This window comes from Melitaea cinxia, chromosome 16, assembly GCF_905220565.1.
Source record: "Melitaea cinxia chromosome 16, ilMelCinx1.1, whole genome shotgun sequence".
NCBI classification, from domain to species: Eukaryota; Metazoa; Arthropoda; class Insecta; order Lepidoptera; family Nymphalidae; genus Melitaea; species Melitaea cinxia.
The window spans coordinates 14,776,233-14,802,619 of NC_059409.1; the positions used below are offsets into that span (position 1 = coordinate 14,776,233).

Genomic DNA, 26,387 nt, shown 5'->3' on the forward strand with positions numbered 1-26,387 from the left:
CCCAAAACAAAATTACATATACTAGTGAACAATCGAGCCTCATTCGGTTAAAAGGTTGTGTGTGGGTGTTTTTTACCTTGAAAATTATCGAACAATATTTTAATATAAATACTTTAACTCAAATACTTCAATATTACAATACAATTTTTCCTTTCGCAAAAAAAAAATGTTGTAGACCTCTCAAATTCGTTGACAGAAACATAAATTTAGTAGAAATACTAAATTTCATTTACACCCACAAATGTATTGCATGTTATAAGTACATATATTTAGACTACATTAAAAACAAAAGCATACAAAAGAAGAAGTAATTACACAAATAATTGCTTCTCAAAGAAAAAAAATCCTTGAAACAAAAATTCATTAAAATAAAACAAACTTTCAAAGAAATTCGTTCTGGAAACGTCCAAGGTAGAAAATCATCGAATATTCCCGAAAGAAATACGGCGTAACGTCTCGGAAAACCCCGGGGGTTTCGGATACTTTATTACATTCGCATTGCACCATACGAGACAGTAGCTTTAGTGGTTTTAAATTAAACATCGTAAAACTTGACATTTGTAAAAACTAATAATATTTTTCATTTCCCTTTGTTTTTTACGTACGTAGATAGAATATAGGTGAAAAAGTAACTTTCTGAGATATAACTGCGAAGTATATAAATGAATAGATAACATTTAAACGTGTTCTCAATGATTTGAGTAAAATATAATTGGCTTTATCAATTGGGTTGTTATAAGCGAAAGCATTTTAATAAGCCTTATTAAAAAAAAAAAACAAGGCGGTACGAAGTTCGCCAGGTCAGCTAGTAGTATATGTAGTTTAATGCCAGTATTCGACCTGTATATATGGCTAACTGAATTCTTTTCCATCTAAATTCTTTATTTCTGCCTATAGGTCTAACGAACCAACTAATCGAAGCCCATGAACCCAAATTACCTAACGACCTTTTCTAGGTCGCAAGTGAAGTTAAATACGATAAAAGTCAATATAACTACAGAAAATGACAAGTAGGTATGTATTACATTCAGAAGAAATTGATTTTATTTCGACTTCAATCAATTCTTTTAGACAAACAATTTAACATCATTCAATAGTATTAGACATTTATTGTCATATACCGACACAACATTTTTTTTTATTGACAGACGCTAGACTAGACGAGAATTGACATTTCAATTTCCACATTTGTAATTATTTTATATAAGAATATATTAAACCCTTGGTTATCGATTTACCGGCGACCAAGTTCGGATTAAACATTTGTAACGTAACACGGAATAATTTCCTCCTTCTTTATACAAGAAAATTAATGAAGTCATCTTCGCATACCAATGTTTACAATCTTGTAAAATAGTTTTAGCTGGTTCTGAGACAGGATACGCCAAAATTGAATTATAACCTCCAAGTTCTTTAAAATTGGGTTATTTGCAGATTTTCTAATATCTTCATTTCGGACACATACCACCATAATGTAAACAATATCAATGATGCCGCATTCTTCTTAAATCTTTATAAAAAAGATTTAAAAAATACAAAGGAAAAAACAAGTTCATATTTCGCAGTCGGTGCGAGTTTACTAGGCGCTCTAATTATATAAATACACATATACATTTATATGTATGTATATAATTTACATCTATGTATGTACATGTATATAACACGATTACATGTGCATTACGAAAAAAATACTGAATTGATTCAAACAAGTGTTCTGAGTTTTTTATTTTCTTAGAAACTTTTCCCTTGCCTATAAAAAATACTGTATTATCTTCATTCAAAACAGGGTTAATAAGGTTTTCTGAAACAACTATAAATATATGTCGCGGAGTATGAATACGGAACGTCAAGTGTTTGACTTGGGTGTATTCAGATAATGTCAGTTGTCAATTATTAGCTGTTAGAGTAGTGGGGTGATCGACGCGCCACCTAGCACATCGTTCGATAGTCACCTACCCTCAGTTATTATATTACTCGAATTGTTCTGACGTGTATAAAACGAACGGTGTCACCTCGGCTAAGGCAGTCTTGGCTCTGGCTTGGCACGATACACTTGTTGTATCCTGCTAGTAGCTTAACCTAGACTCATTAAATAATTAATTTGTGCAATCGAATTAATTATTACCTATTACAATTAATTTAACTAGGCGAGGCGTATAACTCGAGCAGTGAAGGTGAGCGTTGATACGTATCTCAAAGGAGGCCTCCCTAAACCTACACCTAGGTCGCAAGTCCTAGGCACTGCTCTGAGTTACTCCCTCTGCCACACGATGGATTTGGTACCCGCAAGGTGAACCGTGAATCCATCGAATGCTAAGAAGTTAGTCTTCGCCCCCTTAACTAATAACTATCCCGCCTTCCGTGCTGCGTTATCCTTCTGTTAAGTGAATCCTGTGTTATAATAATTTGGTGATATCATTGAATTGTGTTTATTTGTCGAGTCAACATTACCCACTGAAGCCCACAGTAAACTGAGTACTCTGAGACGATGAGAAAGAGAAATATACCTTCAAGCCGAAAAGTATACCTTCTTCTTCTTAATCTCTGACATATAAATGTTTTAACAATGACATTTTGTAAAATATGTTTATTTTTATTTTTCTTTATTTTCAAAGGTTGTCTGTAAGAGATTAGTATTAGTGATAAGGCCGCCTTCGGACTTTTTAAAGTTATAATTTTGTTATTTACCTTACGTAATTTCAAATGTACAATAAAGTGCTAAGCAAATAAATACATAAAAAACAAACCAAACGTCGTCGCGAATTCTAGCTCGTAAAAACAATCTATATACATATCCAGTTATTTATTCGTGACATACTATAAATACTGGTGCGTTAAAATACCAGTTTCTGTTGTTATTTGCAAAGTTGAAACGTCCTTGGTATAGTAATTATCATATATATAGCGGAACTTGAACAGGTGAATTTTTTTGAAGAAAACGTATTGTCAACGCGTCGCCAAATACGGGGAACAGCATCCGCGGTACAATTGATACAACATACCATAAATGGTTAACGGCAATATAATTCTTAACCTTGCAATTTCATCGTTTTAAATAATTTAAAATACTTTCGATACTTCGATAAAATTAATCTTGTTATGTCTAGTAATTTAACATATTCATTAGCAGTTTGATTTATTTTTCAAATGATGTCAATTTTTATATAATTTAATTGGATTGCCTTTTAAGTATAATTTTTTTTCTTCTGAACTCGTACCCGTACACCATGCTTTAAACACGGTTTAATAAACAGCACTAATGGGTAATTTTGTGTAAGAGTACATTAAAATTATGTATAACCCTCGGAACATTCTGGTTCAATGATCAGTTACTAATTGGGTTTTTAAAAGGAGGAGAAGGAGCCAGTATAGCAGGTGCTTTTATGAAAATTGTCTACATCAGAGGTTCCCAAACGTTTTTCTCATAGACCACTTCTAAATTTTTGCTGTTTCTGGTGGACCCACTGCAGCTACATTTGTAACCCTATTCCCAAAATTCGAAAAAAAATTGGGTTGAAAAATGAAAAATGATATTTTTCGGATGATGAGCTGTTTTTGAGTATCCGTATACCTAATACGGATAATTAATAATACGTATTTGTCATTTATGTCGTTGCGGTAATATGAAGTCGGTTTTATTTATTTTTTTTTGGTGAAGAAAAACATTTTTTATATTTAAACGACAACAACAAAAATTAACCAATGGCATGAATATAACGCAATGATAATTGCAGTATAAACGTATAAAACATAGCCTAAGATATTTTTATTTCTTTGTTTCACAGTCTCGAAATAGGCAACAATCTTGTCCGTAACCCCCTCCCCGAAGGGTAGGTAACGGGCGACGCGAGGCGCATAAAATTTCCCGTCTCCATAGTAACCAAGGGCGACAACCCTCCTTACAGGCATTAAATACGTTTCAGGCAAAAAAATATATAAACGAAGAGCCAAAGTTTAAAACTTATTTGTTTGACAAAAAAAAATTCAATTCACAAACTAACCGTTGTTGGATGTTTCTAGCACTTAAATTAATGATATTACTAAATAAAAACTATTAAAGAAAGTTGTCCAGAATATGCCCAGGCAGTGGAAGCCCAGGCTGAAGTTTTTTTTCCATATGATGTAATTGTCTCAAAAACTATGTTTTGAAACTCTGTTAGACATCCACAAAAGATTTTTCTACAAAACTACTAAGCTAATTCATTTTTATTTATACAAAAAGAAAATACAAAGCTATCATTTATATTAACATCGTTATATTTCATCTATATAAACTTTAATCAATATACTATCAACAATATTCTAAGTAGGGCACATCATGAAGTACTCTACTCAAAATCAGGAGCAGCGCGACTGGGGAAGTACCTTAACCTTACAGAAAATCACAGCTACATAATACTGCTCTCTCAAGCAGAGTGGTATTCCTGTGGTGGGCTAGGTGGGCAGGGCTCCTGGGGAGCTTTATGCTTGTTTGTCGACCTAGTCATATGAAATAGTCTAGTCGATAGTATTTAACAAAAGTATAATTTTAATAACAATAAAAAAAATTAAAGGAAGCAACAGTAAACATTTTCAACTTTAAAAACTTGAACTTGTTTGTGTGAATTTTAATACCAAAAGTTTAATAAAAAATCTTGTACTAGCAGTAAAATCTGCGCCTTATCTGACTGAATGAAGTAATATAGAAAGGATCGTATTTGAGTGTATCAATTCCGAGCCTCGAAACTGCTGGCAACAAGCCCGTTGTAACTAATATCCTCCAAATATTGTAAATGCAAGTTTGTCAGGATGAATGTATGTATGTTTGTTACTCTATCACGGAAAAAGTACTAGACCGATTTTAATGAAACTTATTACGTAAATAGCCGGAGATCTAGAATAACACATGGGCTACTTTTTATCCCGACTTTCCCACGGGATCGGAACTTACATGAGTGAAACCGCGTGGCGCAACTAGTATCCTATCATGAAACTCTTACCTTTTGTAGAAAAGCAATAGAAAATCGAAAAGCTTTGACAAAGAAACATACAAATACATTTTACTAAAAGTTCTATAATTTAAACCGATTAATTCCAAAGCATTTATAACGATAGAATAAATGGAAAATCGATCGAAACAGAAAAAAAAACAGGGAATGGTAAGCCAATTAAAATAGCGTCACTATACTGGACAAAGCTTGGTAATCGATGCGTCTAGACACAAACGGCACCCCCCAATGCATCTATCTGAACGGTGAAGCTACCGAGTTCTCATCCCTTTTTTGTATATTGTTATTTTAGGATTTGCCGACAATGTTCCCATTATTATAACCTTACAACAACGTTTGTTTTATGAAAAATCGAGATTCAAATCTAAATATTCTTTAATATTTTTATAGACATAGGTACTATGTTAAAAGGTTACAAAAACAAATAAAATCAAAAAAATTAAAATTCATTTAAAAAAAATAGGTAATTAAATATGCTAATTGTTTTTGCTGCACTGTTTATCACATAAATAAATAAATTGTATTTATTAAATTTTTATTAAAATTAATTGTATTCTGTAAATAAATAATTTATTTTAAATAACTTTTTTTTTTAAGTTTTAGCTTTCTTTGTAAAATATAAAATATATTCAGTTATATTTAATATGATTACTCGTAATTATATTTACGTATTTAAAGCACATCGTACATAATACCGTTCCATCCGTTATTTTTACGTCCAGACTGTTCATTTCATAATTCCTTTTCAACGTTTAGTAAAAAGCAGACTAACGAGTACTGATATTTAACGCAGACAGACTCGAAACGTTCCAAATAAAATAAAAAAAATTTCATTTATACCGAGACAAACATATTTAACTTACATTAGCTGTTGGTATATTATTTTTTTTTACCTTATATTAGTTGCACTTAAAAGATGATACATTAAAAAATTATCTTACTCATAATAAATGGCAAGGGATCCCTTGTTATTTATTATAAGATTTATAAGTCATTTATAAAAGATCTCTCTTTTCTAGTCAAGTTATATGTAAACTTAAATTATATTAGATTGCCTACTAGCATCCTTCAATTACATAGAGAAAGAGGAAAGGCCTATGCCCAGCAGTGGGATTTTATAGGCTGAATCGTGCCTACTAGCTAATCCGATATACGTTTCCTGTCATGTGAACTGGAAAACACGTGATGTTATAGCTGCTTAAAAGCTTCGCGCTTAGCAACACATATAACGATTTATTTTTTAAATATACTATAAAACATTGACAATGTTCGCTCGAAATTGAAAAAAATAACGACTTCAATCACATCGACAATTAATACTATGTAGGTAGTCGGTAAAACGGTCAATAAAATACGCATAGGGTATAAATAAATAGGGATAACTCAAAAATTACTCGTCAGATCTTGATAAAATTAAAAATGGGACATGACAAGCACCAACATTCGATTTAAAAAAAAATCAAAATCGGTCACCCAGTAAAAATTCATGAGGTAACATAACACAAAAAAGATAGAGACGAATTGTGAACATCATCCTTATTCTGAAGTCGGTTAATAAAGATACAGACGAACGTAAGACCTTTTAAGGTCGATTACATAACGGCGTCGTTTCATTTCATTTGTCAAAGGACAAAGCTAGCATAAAGTTCAAGGGCGAGATGAGGATAAATACGGGATTTATGTATCCTCGAAAGGAATAAATTGTATCTTGCTCAAAATTTGGAGCAGTCCGAAACAAACTTATAGAATATTACAGCTAAATAATACCGCCCTCATTTAGAATTGTGTTCCTGTGATGAGTAAGTGGCCAGAGCTCCTGTAGAGTTGAGGTTAGAAGTCAGCAAAGCGCTCGCAAAGCCCCCTGGTGTTGCAGGCGTCCATAGGTTACGGTATCCGCTCAACATCCGGCGGACCGTATGCTTTTTACAGGTAATATAAAACTAGGTAATAATATCATACTTACATTCTGTAGGCGTTTAAAGTCTTCGACATTATATGTGATGGTGTTCTAACAATTACTATCCATCACAATACGCGTACACGTTTTGCACTAAAACACTGTCACTTTGAGTAAAGAGTTTTCTAAAAATAGTTATTTATTTTGTTTAAAACACTGCACCTATTTAAGTGTAATACAAGTAAATTAATTTTTGCCTTTAAAAAGGTTTTATAAGATCTTTTTTCAAATTTTTATTTCATATCCTACTAGTAAGTATTATAAATGGGAAAAATGAATATTTGTTACTCTTCCACGAAAAAACTAATGAATGATCACAACAAAAAAAAAACTTAGAACGTAGACAGTTTATAGGCTGGCACTTTTTGTTCAATATTCCCACAGGAATAATAATGTAAACGGGTAAAACCGTGAGGCGTGGCTAGTCTAATAATAAAAGATTAATTTGGTATCGCTAGGCTCCAATTTAACATCAATCGAATGTATTTGTTGCAAATGTAAATAAAAAACCTTTATAATCGATAACTTTATAACCGTCGTAAAATTAGCTTCTGATAAGAAAATCCACGATTCGATTCGATAAATATCATTAATTATAATATAAACTTAAAATAAAAAATCATCACGTACCATTAATTTTTATATTAAATTTAATTATAGAATTAACATCTGGCGTTATCACTATTTAGGTTTATTAAAAAACTAAATATAAATTTAAAAAGAGGTACGCTATAATAATACAAAAACAATGATTATCTTCTTGAAGTTTATTTACTTTTAAACTGTAACTTCAGTACTAAGCAATCATTAGCCTGGCCTACATTTGACAACACAGTATTGAGACAAAATACATTGAAATAATTAAAAATCGAACTAATATATTTCGAGATAAATTATTCGAGATTTAATAATAATTTTAATAATATAATTATTAAATCTCGATTAAAAAATTTAATTCTCGATATCGTTTTCTAATGTTACGCGAATTTCACTCATTATAATGAAACAACTTTTTCGGATTTTATCGCGGTTCGACGCCCGAAGTTTCGGATACTTTACGTTGTGCTCGGAGACTTTATATTCTTTAAGTATATTTTAATATCGATTAAAAATAAATTTCAAGTTATATTAATTAAATCTCGAATTATATTCTTTAAATCTATTTTGTGCACGTGTAATTTTTGGCACACGATCGGAACAAAATAGTATTCTTGCCAATTATTGCACAATTTCACCGCGACCGGGATGCGGCTTCGGTTACCACCGGGGCGTAAGTGAGAGAGAACTACAATCTAATTCAAAATAGAACAACTCCTACGCATATCAGCGGTTTGTGTCGTTGATCCCTTTCCATTTTCCGATGTTATTGTATTTGTTTGTTTTTGTTTTACTTTGAACGATATCTTAAATCTGAAACTAATAAAGAAAAAAAAATGCACTCATTAAAATTATCTCGCTGTTATTATCCTACCAGTATTTCTATCAGCTATTCTCATTAATTGTAGCAATTCCTTTTTCCTTATCTTTGATTCAAAACTTAGATTAAGTTAACCGTACTTCAAAAAGATACCCTAACTTAAAATAAATTAATCGTTAGTTTTATTTGGTAACGAATAAGTGATTAACTATACAATATCTGCTACTGTTATGGCACGAATTGACTTAAAACACGCAACATTTAAATGTACCGTTCAAGATCAACCGCTTTAGTCATGAAAAGATTACAAGCTAGCCCTTTGTTTATAACTGATATCAGTTTAAATCAACATAAAAAATTATAATTTAAAATATAGGCATTTCGACATAACGATAAAACAGATCCTTTGAGAAGTTTCACGAATAAAGCCTTTTGAGCAATTCAAAAAGATTCCCTTTAACGCGAATACAAACACGCTTAAATTCAAATATATTTACGTTTCAGCCAACACTGACAGTAAAGATTCCACGTTTGCAGAAAGATTAAATAAAATTACAACTCTTAAAACATACAATGATTGCATCTAAATGTCTTCAGGTGTAGTCCATTATCTGCCATTAGGAACTGCTAATAGTAATTAGTAGCGCAGTAAGTGCTGCTTCAAACGAGCATTAAAATTTTTATCACCTATCTCTTAAAACGGGTCAGATGTTGAAGTATATTAATATATTGGCTGATTTATTTAAAAACCAAATATATATATTATTTTTTTATTACAATGAAACATTTTTTTCGGATTTTATCGCGGTTTATTAAATTTCCTAAATACCCGACGACGTTTCGGATACTTTACAGCTGCCATAGTCACGGGAGGACTATATATTTATATTTTTAATTTAACCACTAGTAACAACTCAATAATCAGTACTGATGTAAGTCTTGTGATCGTTCCGCTGTTCAGTTCTATCATAATAGGAATTTCATATGCGATAACCTCATTTAGATATTGAGTAAGTAACCGATTAAATAGTAATTCGTTTTCGGTTTTCATATACGATGCCATGTTTCTAACAGTTTTCTTTTACTAAATTTCAAGCAGAACATGATTGAATCTATAATAAATGACTGTTTTTAAAAAGATTTCAAGCTGATTTTTATCAACAAAATCTACATTCTCGCACTATACTTAGATTCTTAAGGACAACTACACATATATATTTTTTATACAACTAGGTCGGTAAACAGGCGTACGGCTCACCTAATGGTGATTACCGTAGCTTATAGACCCCTGCAACACCAGAAGCATCGCAAGCGTATTGCCAACCCTACACCCAATCCCCTGGGAGCTCTGGCAACCTTACTCATCATAGGAACACAACACTGCTTGAAAGCAACATTATTTAGTTGTGACCTTGTGTAAAGTCGAGGTACTTCCCCAGTCGGGCTGCTCTAGATATTTTGGATAAGTCCTGCTATGCCCTACCTCAGTGAAATATAAATATATCGTTATATATAATGACGATTTATATTCGTTTTTAAAGCCTATGTAAATAAATATTTTTCTTATATATATTAAAGTATGAAAAAAATGACGGATCTAATAGAAATCTAAAATAATAAAACGCAACTAGAAATCGATTCCAATATTGCCAATGCAAAAGGACAAGTTGAAACATGATTGGAATCCAGAAATGTTCGCTACATTAGATCGACATTCCAGGTCATGATTGCATAAAAATATATAGAAAGAGGTAATAAATGGGAAGAATACCATCATGGCTTGCTTCGTAAAAATCTATTCACCATAATTGCATTCTGGTATAACGATATGCGATCACAGTAGGCGGCTGAGAAGATGATAGGGCTAATATTAGAATGAAGACTTAATTTTTTTTAATTATGTTTTTTATTTATTTAATTTAAACCATCACCATAGTTAGGTTCTTACATATATATTTTGTTGTTATAATATGCTTTTAGGTTTTAAGTATACAAATGTTGAAACTACCAGATAAACTAAACTGTATATACCTGCTCTACTTTTTACGCTCTACCTAAATGTAGAAACAAAAAAAAAATACGTGTTTGATATCCCCAAAGAAGTTGCCATATAATTGTTTTTTTTTTTTTTAGTTTTATTGAATATGGTAAGTACCTGACTTTTAACATTAACTGAAAAGTGCTTGAAAAAAAACTATTTAAAATATTAGTATTCACGTAAAGCGTTTTACAGTTGCACCTATTGTTGCGTATAAAAAGCATCCTTATGTATTTAAATTTGAGCTTTACCGTGTTGTATATTAGGTTAAATATGTAAAAATAAAATTGTTGAGCCGACAATACGTCGATATACATTGACCAGTCTAGCGGTCGAAGAATTTTAATGAGTGGATTCGAAACGAAAAATATTGATATACTTAAATCACGTGAAATCTTTGACATTAAAATTCATTAACGAATCCAACGCAAAATATTGATTAAATAATTATAAATAAAATATATGTATTGTATAATAACATAATGTGCAATTATATTTAGTAAATAGCCATTTATTTGAAAACAATCAGAGCGTTAATAAGAATGCTAATTGACAGTAATTAAATTGAAGACTTGCTCTTCGCAAGAATGTGTCGGACTCACCTACTATCATCACAGATCGATAGACACAACTAGTTTGTCTATTTTTATAAAAACGGCAACTTCACAAAGGATATATTGATACATCAACAATAAACTTGCTGACAATGGACCAAACAACATTCGGAACCCTAATAACATAAAAAGCCGGTACCACCGGTTACTAATACTACGTAGTCAATAAAAGAATGTAAATAATTAATTCCACGAATTTATATCGAATAAAATAGAATTAAAAAAAAAAAAATAGTAATCGCATTATTGTGTGACTGGACGATAAGCGCACCATGAACATTTTATTGAAGTTTATTACTAGGCCTTATACAAAATATTAAATTAGCGAAAACGTTAGTTATGGTGAAAACTGGAGCAATTTGTACACAAGTCAATAATGGTAATAAACATAGAAACACTTTACTACGTATTCCAGTAGAAAAATAAAGGACGGTTAAAATGGACGCGTATGAGAAATGTTTCAACGCCGGTTCGAAAGAGCGATCACGACACGTCCACTCTCGTACGTTACATAGTGCGTACTAACGTGAATCGACTCCTGGAGCTAGTGAGGCGCACGCAGTAGCGCCAGATATCGAGTCGATAAATATTGATAAAAAACATACAAATTGATAAGTTCAAGATGATTGCTATAATATATAACTTAGCAACAATTTAATTCATACTCCAAACATATAATTACGTAAATCTCAAAAAAAAAAGTTTTACTGCTACGAAATTATTCTCGTGTCTATACTACCAATTAAATACAAATTTTATTTGTTATAATTTAAATTACATAGATATTTAAACTGAGAAACATCATCATGTGACTCATCTCACCGCCCTAGTTTAACGATGTGGTTGCCAACCCTGCATTTCCACGCCCCGAATTACATGCGCGTTGTGCAACGTACGCACACAAGGAAGGGTTCCTAGTGGATGAATTGGACGAGCAAACAAAAATCAGCCGAATATAAACACTTGTGACATTTTACTATTTAAAACAAAGGAATAAAATTGTGATTGAATCGAAACACAAAATTATGTTCGACGACGACGGATCGACGAATCAATTAAAAGTGGATAAAATTGTACAATCAGAAAAGACAATACATTTAAGATGTGATTAAGGGGCCCGGTAGCGTTGCACTGATGAACAAGATGACATAACTAACAGAAAAGGAGTTCGCATTTTTTAAACAAAAAAAAAAATCTATTTCAGGACAAGCAATGTACCCAGCAACTTTAATCATAAGGAACAGATGTTGCTACAAAATGAGCTAAAATATCATACAATGATGTCATTGCAATATTTCTTGCTACAGTTTCTTTGAAAAATTGTAAATACAGAAACAATTGATGGGCGTAAATCGTAAATTAAAAATTAAAATTTAATTAAAAAAGGAAATTTCAATCTAAATATGTATTTGCATTGACAGAGTAGGTACATCTCAGACATAATAATGCTCTCGATTTTTAATAATCATTTTATTAATACGATAAGGTTAAGATGTTGGTCTCCCTTTTTAGGAAAAAAAAACCTCACAATAATACCTCACATAAATTATTATATAAGATTTTATAGATAAATGCTTTCTCTATCGCCATCAACAACTAAAAAATGTATTATTGCTTTTGTTTTTGTAAATTAATAGAATATTAAAATAATATATATGACGGCTTTAATTATGAAACAATGTCTATATGATTGACGGTCGGTAAATTTCTTTTAAAATTTCAAATCTACCCACGTATAAATACTTTTTTGTAATTTTGTAAAATTATAATTATTAAACTTATTTAGTGCGAATTATTCGCACGGGTAAAGCTAGTAAATAATAATAAATATAATGAAAGAAAGTGTAAGTAAAATCTAGCTTTAGGGAAAGCTCGTATAGTTATATAAAACTCTGCAAGGTCAAAAGAATCAATACAAGAGCCGCCGACAAGTCTAGATGCGTACTTGGCCGCTAAATATTTATCACGCCTAATTCGAGCCGTTTATTTAATAATATTGAATAGGAGATGCAATCAAACTCGGGCGCGTGCATAAAATCGCACTATGGTCCAAGATCCCAGCCCCTCAGACCTTGCTTATTTTCTGATGGATAAAATATGCCCAGTGAATGTATACATTTCCGCTAGCTGAGACCGACGGCAACTCTCAGATATCAGCTGCTAAAAGTACGTAAAAATTGTACCACATTTATTTATTTTCTAATAATATATAGGGAGTATTTTAAACAATATGAAATTTATACTAAAAAGATCTTACTCGATTACAAGCAAGATCATACAATAGTTTATTAAAAACCAGATTACTCTGTCTGATAATAGTGTAAGCATATTTTGAAACGCTGTTTATGAGATTGTAATCTAATAGAAAAATTCAAAAAAAAAAAAGTAACAAATAGAACAATTCAAATTAAGTGGAAGCTCTTTTAGTCGCTTGTCGCTTCAAACTGTAATATTCCACTGCTTGGCATAGGCCTCTTCCCTGCGTAGTGGAAGGATTAGAGCTTAATCCACCACGCAGCTCTAATGCGGGTTGGCGGATGCTTTTTTAGTGTTTATCCTCATTTATTGCAAATAGTGTTCTTAATTATTTTCAACATGTTAATAATTTTATTAATTTATTTTATTGAATACTTTATTGCACATTTCAAATTACATTCAATAAAATGACAATATTCTATCTCACAACAGTGCAAAGGCGGTCTAGTCACTACTAGTGATATCTTACAACTCTAATAAATAGAGAAAATATGTATAAAATAAATAATAAAGTATGAAAATTATTTATTTAAACTATATCGTATTCAGTCACTACTCATATATGTATAAAGTAAATTAAATTATTATATTTTTTTTTATAATTGTAAATTATTCAACACAAATACATTATATTCTTTCGTCTATTTTAAATTTGTAAATATATAAAATGTTTGTAATGAAAAAAAAACCCAAAAAGCAAAAAAAAAATAACATATCCATAAAATATAAATTTAGGCGAACAATAATGACGCTAAATAGGTTGAATCGAATTGAAACTGACCATTTATGAATCCGGAAACTAAAATAATGCATGTATAACTTAACGCTAATCTAAATAAGAGGTTAAAATGAATATCACACCAAAATTAACCTAATTAAAAGCGGAAAACCTGTTATTATGCTAGAATATTAATTTCACAATATTGTATTTGAATGGCAGCAATTTTTCTTCAGCTTTCTCCATTGAATGATGTCGAACAAAGACTTTGTATATAGAAGTAATTTTAATTAAAAAATATTTTATCAATTCTGAATCGAAGCGATGAATTAGTAAACTTAAGAGAAAGGTAATGAGTAAGTAAGGTAAGATGGAGTGATTATGCATCGAGTAATATCGAATCTACGTCGATTTATGTTTAAAACAAGTGAAAAAAAAAAGTGAGCTATGGTGTAAAAAGATAAGAAAATTTTATCCTAAGCAATAATGCCTTAATATATCTGCTTAACGTCCCGCTTATACCTTTACATTGTGCTATTAAAAAGATCAACCTTTAAAAGCATTCTATCTTATCGAGGTAGGGCACTGTAGGAAACATTCTGCTCCAATTCTGGAGCAGCCCGACTAGGTAAGTAGCGACAGTCGGATCTTAATTATCGGTTAGCCCGACTGGGGTAAAACCTCTCGACCTTAACAAGATCACAGCTTAAGAGGAAAGGGTACCGAAGAGACTTTTCAAAAATAGGTATTTGAATAAAATGTTTCTGTCGCGCTGCATGCCGCTACCGCGCCCCGCGCCATCTCCGCCCCGTTTTTTCTATGTGTGACTGTCGCGTTGTTAGTGTGCGTGCGCCGGCTATTCAGCTATTATTTGTTGACGATATTTTAGTATTCGCATCTTTCGTTTGTGATTGACTACGAGTACATATAGCGCATAGTGCTATTTTTCTGAATTTGGCTTGTTTTATTGAATTTGTTCTGCATCGTATTGCTGTGACTCGGCTCACTATTATTGAATTTCGTAAACTACTTATTATTTATGTTTTATTATTTTGAATTGGATACTCTTTGTGACTTGATACATGTCTATATTTTTGTGGGTAATTATCGAAATACTTAGGTACTTTATTTATGAATTAGGTATGTAATTACATGGTTGAGGTGTGTGTAAGAATGGGTAATGAAATACATACATAATTATAGTGTATACATGTAGTACATAGTATAAGTATAGTATATATATGTAATGTAGTACATACATAGTATAAAATGTTTGTCTTAGTACCTATATAATGTTTGTCGCAGTTATTAATACATAGGTATAGGTTATATGTATTAATTAACATATAATTGCGGCAATATAACAATGCTTAAAAATAATATTATAATTTAAAAAAAAAAAAAAACAAGGAAAGCCGCCTGCGTGAAGAACAACTACCTATTATAAAGTCAACTGAATAGGCTGGAACAAGATAAAAATTCATTTTTTTTTGTATATATGTTACTTCAGAACTTTTGACTGGGTGGACCGAGTTCGACTTGTACGCAAAGGAAAAAAAGCCGACTTCAATTACATCGACATGTAATACAACAAAGGTAGACGAAAATATAGTGATTACTCAAAAATTTGTTATCAGATCTCGATGAAATTTAAATATGACTACACGATAAACATCAGCTTTCGATTAAATTAAAAATCATCAAAATCGGTACACCTAGTAAAAAGTTATGCGGTATAATACAACGTAGGTCGACGAAAATAGTCAAGTAAAAACGTATTATTTATATTACTCGAAAAGTTGTTGTTAGATCTCAAATAAACTCAAGTGAGACCAAATGACACACACCACCTTTCGATTAAAAAAAAATTGTAGAAATCGGTCCACTCAGTCAAAAGTTCTGAAGTAACATACATAAAAAACACAGTTAAATTGAGAGCTTCCTCCTTTTTTGGAAGTGGGTTAAAAATAGAAACCGATTTTACACGTCTATAGAATTCCTAAGTCGACAAGCTTGAACAGTGAAAGATTTAGTATAAACGAAAGAGGAGTGAGAGGGAAATTCAAGAAGTAAGCTTTCCTCAGAACGAAAACTGCGTTCATTGGAATCACTAAGAAACTTAAATCGTCGTTTTAGATAAGCAGGTACAACAGGATTAAAAAGACTAGAGTAAAGTAAGTTGAGAATATACGTATTCCCGAAGTAGGGAATTGGGTGCCACTCAGGGCATAACTACTGCCGTATCAGCCGTATCAATGATACGGGGCCCCCTATTTACAGGGCCCCTAAGGTGTGTAAGCAAAAATTAGTAAAATGCTATCCACAATGTCACTTAATCTTGTGCTTCCTGGAAAAAAGAATAAAAAAACTGTCATACATACCTATAGAGTTTTAACTTCAGAAATGACTGAAGTCTGAAAAGCAGTCCCCTTTTATCCGAGTCAAGCGTGCGCCCAATTGTTGATAACATTCTGTATCGTTTATTTCGGGATTCAGTTAATCATTATGAACAATGAATTAATCTTTTTTATATAAGAATGGGGCACACAAGCAGACGAAGCCATCTGATTTATAACGGCTACCGTCGCCCATGGCCTTTAGAGAAAAGATGTAGACACTAGACGCTTTAAAACCCCCAAATTTTAGCAAGGTCATTCCACACTTTGCATGTACGCGGAAACATTGCGCACGAAGCTCGCACATTGGTTGCAAACCACTGGTGGATACAATTAGCACCACTAGACTTCTTGACATCGAAATAATGCAGAACACGACAAACGACACTGCTCATAGTGCACATTACGCATCGCGTGTTCGCACCGTGGAATGCTCGGTGGTGCTTTTCCCTCATCGTCAAGAGTTGAATTCGACGCAAAAAGAGTGCAAAGAATTTCGCTTACTTTTTGCATAATATGCCAGAGAGCCTTCAGGTTCGCGCAATGATGGAAGTTTAGACTAAAGAAAGTTACCTTCGACAGCTTTTGTAAGAAACAAAAGGCATGGGTTCCATTTGGAAAGCCCAATAGTCTCTCGCCAATTCTGCTGTGTTTGATCTTTGCCCTAGCGATTTACTACCTGTAAGACCTGGAGGCAGCGTTGAATCTCTTCTTCAGGTTATGCGCCTGTGAATCCCCCATATAGATGCGGAAGATTCATAGGAATTCACTAATAGTATTGGCCTCACAGGCTGAAGCGAACGATCCTCCGCATCTATTGCTGCAGGTCAAGGCTAATAACTCTCCAGCTTGGAACTACAAGCTCTTTAAATTAGCTTAAAATCCGAAATTCAAAACATTCATTCCATTAAAGAACTCATGGAATTATTACTGATAAAATTCAATAGCCTTGCATCCAATTTTCCGGAGGTATTAACTTGATGTTTTTCAAAACTAAAACTGATAAAAAATTACCTAAGGATTTCGATGGAACAGGAACAGCTACAGCAGACTACACTCACTATTGTCTATTCTAGGAGGAAGTTATAACTTATAATCAATAAACATTTATTTTAATTCAATGCAAGCATTTTTTGTGAGAAATCTTTACCCATCATTTGCCTGCCCCCCCCCACTAATTTTGATACAGGGTCCCAAGGTTCCCGGGGTTCCAAGGAATGCTACGCTAGTGGGGCCACTTGAGTTTTTTACGCAATTCAGAAATATGATTCTATTTGCGAAGTCCAAATACGAATCGCATAGGTACATAGATTCGACCAAATTTAATAATCTGCTCCTCAGTAATGTCAAGAAAACAACTAAGCAATTTTTTTACCGATGAAAAAAACAGAGGAGGTTCTAAAGTCGCTACGTACCTATATTTATTTATGTTTGACCATGCATAGCTTTTTACAAAGTATTCCGAAATTGATAAAAAAATATATTGGAAAGAGTAAACCCCGAAGTTGTTTTTCGCGAAGAAGCGCGGCTCGCAGCTTGCTTGGCATAGGCATGGGAAAGAGCAGTCCTAATTTTTTAAACTTTCTTATTGTATTTTTTATTAGTATTACGGTAATAATAATCATAATATACTTTTTTGAAATCCTTGTATTGAGCCCTTTTGATACCAAAAACAAACAACACAGTTATTTACCATAATTATCATTGTTATTTGTTAGCGAAACCCTTCATTAGCCCAGGTTTGCACAGTGTTACAATAAAAACCGCGTATACAAATACGGTTTTATTGTAGTTATGAAAAGAGAAATTATTTAATTTTGTTAATACGAATTTTAGAAAATATCGACTAAAAATAACATCACTAGTGTATCGATATAATTGTCGACTATGAGGCATCACTTCGCTGGCATATATACGTATTGCTTTGACCCTTCCCTCCCCCAGACCTATCCCCCAAAAAGCAAGAAAGGGACAACTGCAGCTCAGACCGTTTTAGGTATATAATTTTTGACCAAAACAGTGTTTCATAGTCGACTGTTTTCTCCTCAGAACATGGAAATTTTTTAAAAATTTTTTTTTTAGAAAATAAAAGAAGACTTCGGCTATGCCCCTATGTTTTCATTTTTTTGAAAATATGCATATATTTTTTTTAATGAGTGTCTGAAAATGTACAAAAAATTATGCAATATTTCGAGTTTTTGAAGTCTCCTAATTCCTATGATAATAAGAATATGAAAAAAATCAAAACATAGGGGCATGGTCATGGCAGCAAAGAATTCTATGTCACAAAAATATTTGATCTAGTGTCATTATCCAGGGAGAAAACAGTCGACTACGTTTGTATGGAGAAAGACCCGGTACCCTTTCCTCTTAATAATAATGCTTTCAAGCAATGTCGTATTCATGTGGTGAGTAAGGTAACCAAAGCTCCTGGGAAGGATTGGGGTAGATTCGGCAACGCGCTCACGATGCTTTTGGTGTTGCAGGCGTCTATAAGTTACGACAATTGCTTATCATCAGGTTAACCGCTTGTTTGCCGACCCTCTTATGAAAAATACTACAGTATTACGAGAGTAATAGTTAATTATATACAAAGCGTTATAATAATAAAAAAATAGAGTAATTGTTTCATAAACAGTGAGCCCGAACGATTTTCCCATATGTTTAAATGAACCATGTGTTAATGAATTTCCAACTTTATTCTTCGCACTGTTTCTCTACTTGCTCTTACTTTCAAAAAGATCTTGATAGTATAATATTAATATCGTAGATGATATTTATTGTTCTATTGTATTTTTTATCACACAAAATATTTAAAATAAATATACAAGCAATTTAAAATAAAAATATAAATGTACGAAGGCAGTCGAACCGCTAAGCGTAGCGATCTCTTCCAGGCCACATTTAGATAGATGAGAATATGCAAAGATTTATATTATACTACTTTGATTAAATTTATATATTGCTTAAATTAATATAATACTTCGTCCGCGTTGAAATAAAAAAAAAAGGTATTATCAGTTCGCAGAGCTATAAAATAAAAAAATATCGAAAATAAATGTAGCCTAAGTCACTCCTTACTACATCACTATACTATCTGCCAGTGAAAGCCCCGTCAAAATCGGTCCAGCCGTTTCAGAGATTAGTCGGAACAAATAGATAGACAGACAGGCATACAGGCAAAAATTGTAAAAAATGTTATTTTGTTATATGTACCGTGTATCATCCATGTGCATTTAGTAAAAAGCGGTTATTTTAAAATACAAACAGACACTCCAATTTTAATTTGTATAGATGTATAGATTATCGAAATTGTATTTTTCAATTTATATATAGATTATATATTATAAATAGATTTACTAATAATCTAGTTGTAGGTAAATTCAACATAAAGGCCATATATCCATCTATGCCTGCGAGAGCAACAGATAGGATAACATGTAATTTACGTGGAGATAATGAACTGCTTTCAAATGTCTCGACTGTGGTTAAAAAGTAACTTTACGACATAAATTGCGGTGTAACTAACGTCGGTATCGGGTTAGAAGTACATGAAACGAAATGTTCAAGTTAGATATATAATGACAGCCCTTTCACGTTTTAGAGAGATATTTAGATAAGTGGACGCCGATTCGTGATTAAGGGATTTTATTTAACGAACACTTTTAGGCAGTGTTAAATTGTTTGTGTGAAGCGATAATGAGGTCATTAATTGTAACAAGAACTGTTAAAGATACGACGTTTTAAATAAAGAACAGTAACTACTAGTAGTAATTACATCATCATCACATCAACCTTTCGCAATCCACTACTGGATATTGGCCTCCACAAGTTCGCGCCAAAAATGGTGTGAACTCGTGTGTTTTGCCCATAGTCACCACGCTGGGCAGGTGAGTTGGTGACCACAGAGCTGGCTTTGTCGCACCGAAGACGCTGCTGCCCGTCTTCGGCCTGTGTATTTCAAAGCCAGCAGATGGATGGATATCCCGCCATCGGTCGGCTTTTAAGTTCCAAGGTGGTAGCGGAACTGTGTTATCCCTTAGTCGCCTCTTACGACACCCACGGGAAGAGAGGGGGTGGCTATATTCTTTAACGCCGTAACCACACAGCATTAGTAGTAATAACTCTTTACTAATTATTCTGAATGAAACCCAGAGGGATTTAAAAATGTTTGCCTTTTTTTAAATTATTTCAGCCTGTTATATCAATGGCCAATTCTTTAAAAAGGATTTCTTCAACTGTATTTAAACAGTGGTTTTCATGACTAAGTGCAATATTTACGTGGTAAACATTCGTTTCATTTTGGCAACTTTATTTCACTTTCAATTTTAATACTCGCTTTGGTCAAATCTTATTCATAGACAAACAACTCATAAATGTTAATTTGATTACACATTCATATCCTACTATATGATAATCGTTATTCATTAAATAAATTTGAAAGACGTTCATTTAATAATAGTTGAATTGAAATACATATATCATCATCAATACGTATAATAAAAATGTAAATGTAATATGTTTGTGCACGCTATTCTCAGAAACCGTCACCAACCCGCCTGCCCAGCGTGGTGACTATGGGCAACACACATGAGTTCACGTTATTTTTGGCGTCAACTTGTGGAGGCCTATGTCCAGCAGTGGACTGTATAGGTTGTAATGATGATTCTCAGAAACGGCTTATCCGATTTAGATGCGCTTATCACTAATATATTGTGGTAAGCTTCACTTAATATTTAGTGTTGTCAATCGGTTAGTAAAGTTATGCCTTATAAAATAAAAAAGTTATGCCAATTTAAAGAGTCACGTTGAACATGTAAACACCCAAACGACGGTGTTTATAATGCAAAATAAAACAAAAGATATATACAAAAAATGCAATCCAAAGTCACTGTTCCACGCGGACGAAGTCGTGGACACAGCTAGTAATTATAATAAAATTAACCGGAACCATACCAATGTAAACGTAGCGAACAGTTATGTTTTAATCACTGCATCAAAAGATCAAGATTCGATTGAATAGAAAGTCGTGTCTTGAGTTTATGAAATAATCGAGTAAAAGTGTAGGAGGAGCAATAATTATTAGACTTATCATTTTTTACGATCACGGACCTATACTTTCGCGTAATCTGCAGATTTTGATTACTACTATTGTTCCGGTATTATTTAGAACGATGAAGTTTCTACGATGGACATATTTTAAGACTATTTATGAAGATGCACTATTTATAAGATTGTATAAAAGTAAAAAACACAAGTCCTAGTGACTTGACTTTTCAGTGACTCTTGACAAAGATCTTTCATTCTTCTGTATTTGTCTGATTTGTTTATATTTGTTTCTTTCTGTGTTTTTGTTTCTAAAAGATTAAGTATCACTATTGAGATATAGAGAATCTCTATCAGAATCTCTTTTATTTCTGTCAGAAAATTACAGAATATATTCATATCATTACTCTCTTGGCAGCTATCGTGTTTACAGTTCTCTAAATATTTTGCAATCTAGATAAATAAGTACATGGTATAACTTAGAGGCATTGATAAGGAACATAATTAAATTAGAAGACGCGGCGAAACTGGGGCTCCTTTCAGCGCCTTTCTATTTTGATGTTACTTTGTATTCAAACAGCAATTCACGTCTGTTTAGTGCGATGACTAATTCGTTTCATTTCTTTTATGTGTAATCGCCTTTGTCTTTCCTAAGATTAGATAGAGGTTACTATGTCTAATAGTTCAAAAATTTGGTGAGTACTAATTAAATTCTTATGTCGTGATAACGTGTTAACGTGTATCACACAATCTTCAATATTGGTATTACTACTACTGATTACAAGTTTTATTTGCAAAATAAGATATGTTTACCAAGAAACTTAAGCATAGTTTTATTTTAATCTAAAATGAACCAAATAGCATAAGGTCAAGAGCAATTATTTCAACAAACAGTAGCAAAACTCTCTACGAAGGTACACACGTTAAAAATAGCGTCGATCGTCGCATGCGACAAAAACTAAGCTAGACGCTTAGAGCAGCCAAATTAAATGACTATAATCATTGAAACGGATGTGATATGACTTTAGGTGGTTATTTATTTCCTTTTAACTAAGCCGTAAAGTTTCGTATTTACAAACTTACTTAGTATGTTAGCTTGTTTTATTCAGATCACGGCTAAATAATACCGGGTTCAAGCAGTTTTGTATTCTTGTAGTGAGTAAGATGACCAGAGCTGGGGGGATTGGGGGGGATTGGGGGGGATTGGGGGGAATGGGGGTACCGGGTAGGGCTGGTAACGCGCTTTCATACTTCTGGCGTTGCAGGCAATAATCTACGTTAATCGTTTACCATAAGGTGAGCCGTACGTTTGTTTACCTACCTAGTTGTATAAAATAGAAAATTGTGAATATAATGCAATTTTAAAAAGTAGCTTCACAATAAAAAAATGTAATATTATAATTATCGTTACTTGTTCTTTGTTCTTAAAATTCCACATAGTTTTTACTTTATTCGAATTTTTTAATTCTATTATAAACCATTCCATAACGATACAATTAATCATCATACATTACATGTACATATATTTTGTGTTGCGCTTTCGAGAAATAAATAATAAGCTAGCATTTACGAAGCTCATTTCATTAATATAGGCTTACGATCGCTAGACCGGACAAGCAAGCAACATAACGAGTGCGGGCCAGTGAAGCGATGACAAAGAGTAAAAAACAACCCCACCTGGGCTTAAATAGCCCGCGATGCTGTCTGGTCGCATACCGGCGTAATTTATCAGTAAATAACTTACAAAATGTCACTTTACTTCGAATGCTTTCGATTGATTTAAATATATTTAAACATAATTATGGACATTTTATGTCCTTATTGAATAATCTAATTTTAATTTATCTTTACTTTTTTACTATTTGTCAAATACTGTTTTTGTTAGTTTAAAATTAAGTTCCACGGCAACTAAAAACTTACTAATTAACTACGTTTGCTTTCATAGGTTACAATAGAGTGTGTGACGTATAAAGTGGAGTGGCGGTAAAACAGAAAATACGATCAGATATTTTTATATTTTAACTACTTATCAGTAGCCAATAAAATAACCATTAGTTATCTAAACTAAAAAGTCTTCTAAAAATCCTTGACCGTAAATTAAATAGATATTGCGGATAGCTCGAAAACAACTCGTCAGATCTTGATCAAATTTAAATGGCACCACACGACATCGAGCATCAACTTTCGAATAAATAATTGTGTTTGCAGGCAAACGAAAAAAAACCGACTTCAATTACATCGACAAGTAATACAACGTAGATCGACGAAATACAGTCAAGTAACTACGCGTTATCAAAGATTACTCAAAAAGTAGTTATCAGATTTCGATAAAATTTAAATTTGACCACATGATAAACATCAGCTTTTGATTAAATTAGAAATTATCAAAATCGGTATACCCAGTAAAAAGTTATGCGGATTTTCGAGAGTTTCCTTCGATTTCTCTGGGATCCCATCATCAAATCCTGGTTTCCTTTCGATTAAAAAAAAATTGTCGAAATCGATCCACCCGGTCAAAAGTTCTGATGTAAAAAAAAATACATTAAAAAAAATACAGTCGAATTGAGAACCTCCTCCTTTTTTAGAAGTTGGTTAAAAATGAATCACATTAAAAAAAAGTTGAATTGAGAACATCCTCCTTTTTTAGAAGTTGGTTAAAAATGAATCACATTTTAAAAAAAGTTGAATTGAGAACATCCTCCTTTTTGAAGTATGTTATTAATGACGATTGCAAGACGAATGAATTCTTCGCTTTAAGCTATTTCGACTTCCGCATGTAAAAAGCTGTCAAGTACATTACAGACCCATGTTGCGGAGCGCAAATTGCAATGAAGTGTATCAGTGGACGGTGGCTGCTCGACCGTGACCTTAGCGAAGGCGGCAAGGTAACCAGTTTGGTGTTACTCTTGTTGCACTTACCTGCAGATCAAGATCGGTGATTTTGCATAACGAATTATTAGTGCTTTTGATATGCATATGTATGAAAAAGTTTTTCGCGTATTTTTAAACAGTAAATATTATTATCGATTTATATCGATATTGTCAAAAAAAATCAATGCGGTTTTATTTTCGTTATCAGCAAACATATGAATATTTTAGTGTTTGTGTGTTATTATTCAAATCAATTATTTAAATAATAATTGTTTGTCCTTATACAAAATAAAAATGCTTATTTACATCAACAAGTAACATAATTGTGTATGCTCGCAAACGAAAAAAAAAACCGACTTCAATTACATCGACGAGTAATACAACGTAGATCGTAAAAATAGTAAAAGTAACTACGCGTTATCAAATATTACTCAAAAAGTAGTTATCAGATCTCAATAAAATTTATATGTGACCACATGACAAACATCAGCTTTCGATTAAATTAAAAATTATTAAAATCGGTACACCCAGTAAAAAGTTATTGCGGATTTTCAAGAAGTTCCCTCGATTTATCTGGGATCCCATCGTCAGATCCAGGTTTCCTTATCATGTAACTAAACTAGGGATATCTTCTTTCCAAAAAAAAAGAATTATTTGTGCAAGGATAATTTGGAAGAAATTTGGACTCGTATTGTCACCGTTGGAAAGACCGCCGAAGAAGTTCAAGGTGGAAAAATCGGCTTCCAAACTCATGGCCACCATTTTTTGGGATTGCGAAGGAGTTTTGCTCATAGATTACCTTCCAAAAAAAACTACAATGAATGCAGAGTATTATGCTGGGCTTTTAAAAAAAGTTCGCGAAGCCATTGTCGAAAAAAGAAGAAGTAAAATCAGCAAAGGAATTTTGTTTTTGCAAGACAACGCACCGGTTCACACGGCGCGCATTGCGAGGCAAGCCTTGCGAGCAACCGGCTTCGATGAAGTAAATCACCCTCCAGATCTGGCACCTAGCGATTATTTTTTATTAAAAAATTTAAAAAAAAGACTAACGGGGACGAAGATTTGAGGATGATGAAGAGATGAAGGTGGCCGTTAATGAACATTTTCTAGCCAAAGACGCGGGTTACTTTTTATCAGGGATACAAGCCCTCTATAAAAGATGTCAAAGGTGCGTTGAAGTCCAGGGGGACTATATTGAAAAATAAATTATATTTAGATTTTTATCTAGACTCTTAATGCCCTAGGCTCAGAACTTTTCAGCCGCCCCTCGTACGTATCAAAGCATATTGTTTTGTCACCAAACCGCCTGCCCAGCGTGCAGACTGTGGGCAAAACACATGAGTTCACGCCATTGAAGCAGCGTGGTGGATTAAGCTCTGATCCTTCTCCTACATGGGGAAAGAAGCCTATGCCCAGTAGTGGGATATTACTGGCTGAAGCGTAAACAAAACAAAAACATTCATTTGATTTAACGTGAGATAATATCGCCTTAAAATGATGTTGACTATTCGGAAGATAAGTGTCTAACACCTATCAAAACTGTATCTATCACGACCGATAGACGACAAATAAAAATGCACTGTGATAGGTATCAAGAAACCGCAAAAAAATGGTAACTGAAGATTTTTTTGCCGCCGCTGACATTGATAGTTCAATGTCACGATTCACGGCGAGTCAACCGACTCCTGCATTCACTTATCTTTTTTTTTTCGAAATTACTGTTGCTGTTGGCCCTATGGCCTTTACAGCGTCACCAGTGTAAGGGGCCGGGTACTAAAGACACCGGCCGCGAAGGAAGATGTGGGCCCTTTGGAGGGCACGGGGGTGACGTCCGTCCTAAGGGTGTCTCCTAGCGAGATCGCACCCCGGCTTAGAACGTCGTCGGAGCGGAAGAGGCGCTATGCGGAGCGCTGTGCTACACCTGCGATTTTGACTGTTTTAAAACAATATCGTCGATAAGTATATAACAATAGATACCCAAAACATATACTACTTTAAAATGATATTAAATTAATGACAAAAACTGTCAACATATTTGCCTCAACCAACAATATTAATAAAACTTCAAAACCAGAGTCACCGAGGC

General features: G+C 33.0%; 1 long non-coding RNA gene across 1 annotated transcript; it reads right to left on the reverse strand.

Moving 5' to 3' along the window:
• Positions 1 to 879: 879 nt before the first annotated feature.
• LOC123661131 lies at positions 880 to 22,516 on the reverse strand. The gene is made up of 3 exons (XR_006744305.1): positions 21,838 to 22,516; positions 948 to 952; positions 880 to 891 (listed from the first exon to the last, which is right to left on the reverse strand). It is a non-coding gene; the product is annotated as an uncharacterized LOC123661131 (long non-coding RNA).
• Between the last annotated feature and the right edge of the window lie 3,871 nt (positions 22,517 to 26,387).